This window comes from Lygodium microphyllum, chromosome 20, assembly GCF_053477565.2.
Source record: "Lygodium microphyllum isolate KBCC chromosome 20, Lygodium_microphyllum_v1.1.10, whole genome shotgun sequence".
In the NCBI taxonomy this organism is placed as follows: Eukaryota; Viridiplantae; Streptophyta; class Polypodiopsida; order Schizaeales; family Lygodiaceae; genus Lygodium; species Lygodium microphyllum.
The window spans coordinates 32,742,399-32,752,368 of NC_141154.1; positions in this window are offsets into that span (position 1 = coordinate 32,742,399).

Below are 9,970 nucleotides of genomic sequence, written 5' to 3' on the forward strand. Positions count from 1 at the left end.
CTTATCTTTAGGCAAAGGTACCAATTCCCGTGTAGCATTTGCTTCCAAGGCATCCATTTCTTCATCCATGGCTTTCTCCCATTTTTCTTTTCCCATGGCTTGCTCAAAAGAAGTGGGTTCTGGTTCCTGTATCACTTTGACCATATATGCATAGTGAATGGCTGTAAAACCATCATATTTCAGCCTATCCACGGGATACGTAGCTCTGGTAGACCTGTGCAAAGTAAGTTCACTCCCAGGTGCTCTCAAAACATTCCTGGTCTTCCTTACTCCAAGTGTAACAATAGAAGGAATACCCAACTCATCATCAATGATCTGTTCTGAGCCACTGGATTCACCATCCATATAAGAGTGACCTGCATTCATATCAAACATGGGCTGATCTACCTTCTCTTTTCCTTTTCGTGGAACTTGCATACCACTATCTGCATTATTTTGAGGAGATTCTCCTGATCTCAATCTGCCTGCCCATGGCGAAGAATGTGAATCACTGCTAGAGGACGCTCCAGGTCCACTAATATTTTGTGACTGGTGCTGTGAATTCTGTGCAGCATTACCATTTTGTACATCTACATCATCAATCACATTTACTGGTTTATACCAGCTACTCATCTCATTAAAAAAAACATCTCTGCTCACTGTAAACTTATGATTAGAAGGGTTATAGCATCTATACCCTTTCTGCTGTGCAGAGAGTAACCAATAAAGATGCACTTCTCAGCTTTTGGATCCAACTTGGATCTCAACTCATCTAGTACATGAACATAGGCAATGCAACAAAAAATTTTCAAATGAAAAATATCTGGTTTCCTACCAGTATACCTCTGCTCTGGAGTCATCCCATGTATTACTGCAGTGGGACTCCTGTTCATTATGTAGACTGCTGTAGCAACTGCTTCAACCCAGTAAAAATCTGGCAGGTTTTTTTTGTTGAGCATGGCATGAGATACATCTGCAATATGCCTGTTTTTCCTTTCTGCAATTCCATTTTGTTGTGGGATATGATTGCATGAATATTGCTACTTTATGCCATGCTCCTGCAAGAACCTTGCAAACTCATTTGAGAGGTACTCTCCCCCTCCATCTGACCTTAGGCATTTTATTTACATGCCTGTTTCTTTTTCAACCATAGCTTTAAGAGTTTTGAAATGCCCAAACACTTCACTTTTCTTTTTCATAAAATATACCCAAACTATTCTGCTATAGTCATCAATAAAAGTGACAAAATAATGACAGCCTCCAATAGATGCAGCTTTAGTAGTCCACACATAAGAGTGGATTAAGTCCAATGGCTTCTTACTCTCTTGAACATGTCTAGGAAATGGTTTCCTTGCCTGTTTTCCAAATTGACAGGCTTCACATACCTTATGCATTTCTGCAACATTGAATTTAGGCAATCCTGCAACAATATTTTGGGCTTGCATTGATTTAAGTCGTTGTACATTAACATGACCAATGCATTTATGCCAGATATCAATATCTGTAACTACACCGGTCCCATGTGCAAACATTGCTGCACTCAATTCAGGTATGTCTACATCCAATGTAAACATTCTGCCCTTCATCTTTCCTTTTGCTATCAAGCGATCTTTATTTTTCATATCCTCAACAAAGCATCCATGAGGATTAAAGCTGACCTGCAAACCCTGCTCAACCATTTGACCAACAGAAACCAGATTCTTGGTGATATTTGGGACATGAAATACATCGGACAGGTATTTCTTTTTCCCATCCTGCATAGACAAGGGAATTTTTCCAATCTGCACAATAGGATGTGCAGTATCATCACCAGTCTCCACAAATCCTGGTTTTTCCATTTTCCTTGCATCCTCCATCCATTCTACATGACCTGTCATGTGGTTTGATGCACCTGAGTCAACATACCATACATCATTGCTTTCTTCTGCACTTGTCACAGAATTGTTCATGTGCTGCACCATAAACAAATGCTCATTTCTATCATCACCCTGTCTACTAGAAGATGCATAATTCCCTTGTTGTAGTTTTCCATTCATGATGTCATTCTGCTTTTTATAGCAATCTTTAGCCATATGACCCATTTTACCACAGTAGTAGCATTCAACATTGCTGTTTGCATTTTGCCCTCTTTGCCATCCACCACGACCTCTTTGGCTCCCCCTGCCTCTAGAGTTACCACGTCCTCCTCCATAGGACTGGTTTTCTTGAGTTTGCTGCATATTCTGATTTCTACCACGGCCTCCAGATTGGCCTCCTCTACCTCTGCCTCTACCTCTTCCAGCATTTGAGTAGAAGACAGCTTCTTTTGAAGTTCCTCCTGAAGAAGATGCACCACCATTTCTCTGCTCCTCAGAAATTAGAAGAGCAATCAACTCCTCAAAATCAGGAAATCTTTCACGGATGGAAATGGATGTTCAGAACTGTGCATAATCCTTTCCTAGACCATTCAAGGTCACAGAAACTAAATCATCATCTTCCACTGGCGACCCAATGGAAGCAAGTACATCTGCAATCTTCTTCACCTTCATGTGGTAGTCATTGATGCTCATACTTTCTCTTTGCACATTGTGCAACTCTTGCTTAAGCTGCATTTTCCTAGCTTGTGTATTTGTGCTATACATTTTTGACAAAGTATCCCATGCCTCCTTTGGCGTACTTGCATCCTGAATATGCACAATCATAGAGTCTGAAATACAGATAGACAGCTAGTACATAACTTTTTTGGCTCTCTCATGCCATCCTTTAAATGCCTGCATTTGCTCTGTTGATTGGGAACATCAGGAAGAACTGGTTCTTCTTCATTTCCTGCAACGATTTCCCAATATCCTTTTCCCATAAGGAAATTCGTCATTTTAAACTTCCATGCTTGGAAGTTTTTCTTGTCAAGCTTTTCAGTGACAATCTGTGAAAGAGAATCAGATGCCATTACAGAATGCTGCAAAAAATTCTGTCATTGTAGAACAATGGTCGCACAGCAAAAAATAGGGCCTTTTCCTGAGTGCGTGTGGAAAACTTCCGCCTCCAAAACAAGCCCCGAAATGGCCTCAAATCCAAAAACAGGTCAACAAGGGGCTAAAGCCCTCTCCCGCAGCATATACTACTCTCTTGCTACAAAGCGAAGGGCATCTCAATCTGAGATAATGCACTCTTGCACTTTCCGGCTGTGCTACCTGCAGAGACTTGCTCCCAAACTCGAAAAATGAAAGCAACACTTGTCCTCTTACCAAAACACCATGAACTTAGTTTGCTTTCTTGAGCTCCTTACCACGAACCAGGCTCTGATACTATGTCAAGATTGTGGGAGAGAAGGAAGGAGTCTCACTTGTAGCTTTCTCACTTGCACAATGGGGGGAATACACACAAAGGTGGAGGCTGAAAACAGTTTTCCTCTTCTTAGTTGTGTAAGCCAAAAAGAACACTAGTATAGAGAAATAGAAGAATCCTATATATGGGTCTCAAACTAAACTCAACTAACTAAGGTGGCATACTAGCTGAGCCACGAACTAGAGTAGATAAGGATAGCTATCATCTAGCTATTATTCATGGGTGGTGTACCAACCGCATCTGCAGCTAACAAGTCGGTGACATAAATGCACAATGGTCACCCTATCATATCACGAGTGGAGCTCGATATCTCAACACTCGACTCCTAGCCCTGATCATCTACCCTGATCCCTTGGCCGCACAATTTGATTAGGCATTGGTCGTGTGGGTTGTTGACCCACAGGAACGATGTTAGGGTTAGCTACTTGGCTTTCCACATTTGGAGGCATCTGACTAGCCATAGGCATAGTCACACTAGGTGGAGCTGGCAATAAAGGCACGTTTGGTACCAAATTCCCTCTCCCATTAGAGTTGGCCATCCCCATCCCTTGGATTCCACTGCCATTGATCAATTGAAAATTATTTCCCGATGCTAGACCCAGATTGGGATTGATTTGAGAAGCATAGGCCACTTGCAGACGTGACTCTATTTCTTACGCTCGTCTAATGGCAGTGTCTATATTCGCCAAGGTGACACTACTTAGCTGCACTTGGATATTAAAATCAAGACCATGCAAGAAGTATTGCAATTAAGCAATGGGTGGAATAGGGATAGAGGCATCCAATTTATGGAAAACCTCTTTGATCTTCTTGGCATATGCTCGTTTATCTTTATGCGGTTCTTAACGTGTCAAATTCAACACGCGTAGCCAATATTGGCCACCTCTCTCGGGGGCAAACTCCCTTCAAAAGGCTTCATAAAATAAATCCACGGTGGTTATGGTTCTGACCTCAAGGCCATAATACCATATAGCTGTCCTTCCCTTCAGGGTCATATTGAAAAACATCATTAGATGCCCTTCTTCTTGGATGCGGCAATTAAACATCAACTTTTGGAACTCCCTTATATGAAGCTCCGCATCCTCTTCCACAAACCCAATAAAAATGGGTAGGGGGAAACCTAAGGTAGGCAAATCCACCGTTCCCGTAGAGATTGCGATAGGTTGCACTATGGCAATGATTGGATTTGCTAACGGAATCGTGATAGGCAAAGATGTCACACCACTCGAATGGGGCAACTTAATTGGGAGGGGGGAAGTACTAGAGCTTCCACCTCCTCACGGAATTTGATTCAGGCTAAGGGTACTAAGACCTCGCCCTTGAATAGATTCATGACTACTCCTTTTAGGAGAATAACGCCTATTGATTTCGGCCCTCTTGGCTCTCTCCTATTTTTGGAGTTCGGCTTGACGGATCTCTTCAAAGGACATCAACTAAAAAGTAGGTCCCAAGAGACCCTAGATTCGGAAACCACCACTTTGAGGCGGCTCCCAGCAGATGCACCACTGATGGGACCAAAAATGGGCCAGCACTAGCTATAGCACTAGTCGGACCTCATGCATGCAACAAACACCTTCACCACCACCCGGCCTCGTGGTCCAGGAGCATTTGTAATAACTAAATGCACACTAGATACTTCTAATATTGCGTTTGCAGCTAGATAAGAGTCCAACGTCACCTTCCCCAAAACCCCTCAGAGGGAGTATCCAACACATATTGGCAATAAGTACCATGTATCACACATGAAGGAGGCACCCTACCGGTTGATTGCCGTGACCCCACTGTAGCTCTCCTACATCTAGGGGATTGGCCCCTAGATGCACTGCTTTTACATATAAACACATTTGCACAAGACTCCTCTCTTTGTCAGTGAGATCCACGAGATACCATGCTTCTTACTAATAATTTTTCCCTAGAAACGAACGACTAACCTATGGCAAGGGAAGTCTCACCCTCTCAAATGTAGGTCAAGTATAATTCAAACAATTGCTATGCATTTCTAGGAGTTGATACCACAGGTATGATTAATGCAATAGTGGATGTCTCATTGTGCACAAACAGTTCTGTTTCGAAATTAGCCTATGTACTAGTACGCAAACAATCTTTCAATGAATTTCAACTAATACGTGTATATGCTTCGTTGCAAGAATCTTGTACCAAGGTAAACCTTATGCGACTAGATCCCTAATTTCCAAATAAACAATTTTCTAAATGCTATGCATAGAAAAAACAATCAGAATTTATATTATTTTAGCCCTCAAACTGTAGCACAAAATCCTACTCCCCCACACCGTTTAAGTTTTGTTTTGTTGCATAGGTGTATAGAGGTTGTTTTGTCATGATTTAGCGTATAAGGAGCAATAAATCACACACTATAACAAAACAATAGGGAAAACTGAGGCCAAATCTCATGCTTGTCCCCACCGTACATCCACAACCACTTATTATACTTTTCCATATTTTTCTAAGGCATACTCCTATTTTTCCTCTTATTTTTCTCCATTTTTTCTCTATTTTTCTCTTTTTTTCAATTAAAAACTGACATATTTTTAGATCTATGGCTCTTGATTCTTAGAACAATAGAAATATAGATTTTCTTAGCATTCTACCCCACGTGTATCAGTTTATCCCACCCGAAAACACCAAAAACCCCCATTTTTCTCATAAAAACCATGTTTTACGGGTTTCTAAAAATTATTTCCAGTATTTTAACTTTATGTTTTTTGATTTTTTCATCGTGAAAGCTTAGAACAAATAGTGAACAGAATTCCTACCAATTTTCAATCCATAAGAACAACGTTAACTCCCTCAAATGTAAAAAACAAGCAATTTTCCTTTGTAAAATAGAAGTACCGGTTTCTTTCCTTCTGTGCGGGTTTTAAAATCTGGTGTGGGACTGTAGATCAGCCCTCATTCAATGCTCAGCCCACCTCCAAATAGCAAACTCTAGCCCTGCACCAATCCGGGAGTGATCCGGTACCATGCCGGACAAGCGGACCAATGGATCTCTTCAATCCTCTTCATGGGCATGAACTGCCTCTTAAGGGGAGAGAGAGGGAGGAGAGACTAAAGACTGAATTCAAATCAAGCCATCCAGTGAGAAAGACTAAATTTTGATCAGGTGATCCGGGCATCCATTCCGCGTGCGGAGATAGGCAATGAAGAGCGAAAAGAGAGTGTAGATCAGCCATCCGGTCAGTTGGGGGGTTGTTTTTAAGTGCCATAGTTCCCCTCTCCATCAAATAGAATAATGGCACCTCCATCTCTGCTCACGATGAAAAAAATGGACACCCCCCCCCCCCCCCCCCCAATGAATTCCTTTTTTGTTGGGGACCCCAAAGGGAGCCCCCAAAAGGCATAACCTTTGGGACTTTTAAAGTCCACTCTCACTTGACCTTGGGTCTTGGCCTCCTGTCCGACCTATCTCATGTGTCCAGCATCTGATTCATGGTCTCAAAAATTCTGGGCATTCTTCTTGAAGTCCCCCCCTACTGGGCATCTCCCAGAGTCTTGCTTGACACGCAAAAAAATTATGAAAATTCACCAACTATCGTCTAGTGGCTCTTTTAAGCACTTTTTGGGCATTACTGCTTAAAATCGTACTGATTGCCATCATTGCCTTTGATGAAGTCTATTTTTTCCTTGAAATTGGAAATTTTTGGCTATTTTTAAGCACTTCTTGGTGTCAAAAATCATCTTTCAAACATCCCTTGCCATTTATGTTGGGGGGCTAGCTAATAAATTGATGCATTTAGTGTAGGGCCTAAGTGGCACATCCATTGGTCTAGTTTTGTGCTTCAATAGAGTATATGTAGGGGCCAAGAGTTTCCTTTAGTAGTAGAAGGCTAAATGATGTGCTGCATGGTTACCTTTTATAAGGCCAAGAGGGCCATTTATCTTGTAGAAAAATGCTTTATTTCATCAAGCCAAGAATACCATTTTGGTTGGATTTAATATTTGATTTCATTGTTTGGTGCAAATGCGGTTAATGGTTTCTTGTCTTAGTGCTATACTAATCAGATTCAATGGAGTAGCTAGACCGAGACTCTTGCTACATAGAAGCTTCTAGTAGCCAAGTCTAGGTGATATCTTTTCTTTACGAGTTATTTCCCTTTGTGTTATACATGTATATGTGTTTGTGGAAAATTTTCTTATTTTAGGGACCAACAACTCAAGGCATGAAGTCCTAGGGTTAGGTTCAATATATTTGAGGGAGATCTAAGCACATTGCTAGGCATTTAAAGATCTATTTTTTAAAGTATTCCTCAGTGATCCTATCTTGCTAGCCTAGTAGACAGCTGTTTTCTAGGAGCTTCTACTAGTTGTGAGGCATCTAGGGAAGCTTGTCGAAAATAAAGACAAAAAATGATAAATATCTTTGGAAAATCCATAAATCTAGAATATGGAGGTGTGCAAAAATGGGTTCTAACCCCTAGAAAAAGAAAAGAAAGAAAGAAAATTTCCAAGAGTATATGATCATTGCCTTGTGAAGGCTTGGTAGTTTCCTAAAGATGAGTCAAAGACCCAAGCCCATAGACTTGGGGCCGCAGACCCGACGTTGATGCCTTGTCTTTCTAAGGGTGATATTTTGCTGAAAAAATAAATAAAGGATGGCTGGAGTAACAATAAAAGTGAGTGAAAGAAAAAGGATTTAGTGTCGCCTCTCGAGAGATCTTGGTAGGTTCTTGGATATCGAGACACGACTTGAGGACTTGAGACCGATACCATGTTCTTCCTAGGTCACAATATGCTTAGCTCCCTCCTTTTTACACACCTAAGTATCAAGCCTTGAAGTATAAACAAAAACTTAGATCAAAAGTATCTGAAAATCAAAGATCTAGCTATAGGAGTCCTCGCCTAATAGGAGTTCCTGGTCTAGTTATCCTAAGTTAGGTAGGTTAGAATAACTCCTTTGATAGGTTTTCTTGGCTAACCTATGTTGGACTGGTTGGTTAGTGACTGGCTCTAGATCTCTGTCAGGCTTATCCCTTGTGGATCTTCATGTCTTGATTTTGTGAGAGGATTATGGTAATAGTTGTTTTGTGTTTTGTTGTATATTCTTCTTTGAAGCAGCTTGATGTTGTTTTTGGTTTTTGAATATGTAGATCAGTTTGTGGACTCAATAAGCTGAGTCGCTCTATCTCGTGGTGGTTGCCAATGAGAGTGTGATTTTATGACCCGAAGAAAGTAAAAAATGTGCCAAATTTTATCAATTTGAGACGAAAATCGAAGCTTATTGGAAGTGGCGAATGTGGATCTGACAATTTTAAGCAGCCGTAGAAGGCGTGATTGAAAATCACTTCTGAAGATGGATCTCAAAGTGGTATCATATTTTTAATAAATTTTTCAAGTGCAAGAATAAAGTGAAACAAGATTCAAGTATTTTGTGACTCCAAGATGGTCAAGTAAAAATTTTCGAACTTTAAATCGAATGTCGAAAACTAGAATTACCAAAGGCCGCACAGAGCGTTGTCGCAGTGCGTAGGGTTGAAGGTCACCACAAGGGTTTTGCAAGAGAAGAATGTATGGGGGTTCAAGAGCTTTGACTTCGAAGATGGTAGAGATAAGAGAAGGTTTGAAGGTTTCAAGCCAAGTTCTTGAAGATAAGAGACAATAGGGTGTAGGTAGATTCAAGGAGAGGAGTAGATGGAAGAGAAGGGGTTCGAAGAGATTGAAGATGTAGAAGAATACTCCTAAAAAGAATTAGAAAATATAGAAGAATACTAAAACAGAGATGAAGCCTGTCAGTTTCTTTCAGCATTATGAGAAAATATAACTCTAATAGACAAAAACGTATACAAAATAATACATTCCTCTATGCTACTCAAATTGCCAATCGGATGCTTCCAATGGCTCCGAAAGGGGGGTTAAATACCAGGACACCTGGCTAGAATCCTGTCAGATCACTCCTTCTTCATCTCCCACTTTCGGAGTGCTGTGCATTGCTTGAAAATAGCGATCGCGTGTCGCGCGATTTTGCTAATCTCTTTTTTCACACAAAATCTTCTCAAATTGGTTGAAAGCTACATGCTTTCTTTTACATGTCCTCCTAATCTAGAAGTATAGTTTTATGGAATTTTTACAAGAGATAATATCTAGAATATCAAAAATTGACTAAAAACTTGTCCAAAAAAATCTAATATTTTGAACCATGGACACTAATACTAATGCCTAAAGTGGCATTGGCTCTCTAAATCTAAAAGGAAGACACACTCTAGATTTTTTTACACGGTGTGCGCTGAGCGGCACGACATCCACCCCCTCCTAACCTGCATATCCTCTGGCATGTGCCAAAGTCTTACGGATTTGCAGTGTTAGAAGAAGTATCTTCTGCCATGTCATTGTCTTCATCTTTTGCCTCTTCTTCTTCCTCTATGTCTTCATGCTCTTGAATTATATTCAAGTCTTCTAGCTCATATGTTGAACTTTCTCTTCGTTTGAAGAGCTTGATTCTTTTTCCAGCTATATGGGTATCTTCATGCTTATTCCATCCAATTCAGCCAATGAATATGTGGCATTGTCATGAAGGACCTTTACCACATATGGGCCAAACCAATGCTTTACCATCTTCCTCGAAGCACTGTATTGATTGTCTAGGCTTTTGTCATAGACAAGCACTCAATCATTTTCTTGAATTGCTCTTGGCCGAAGTCAATGTCGCTTATCA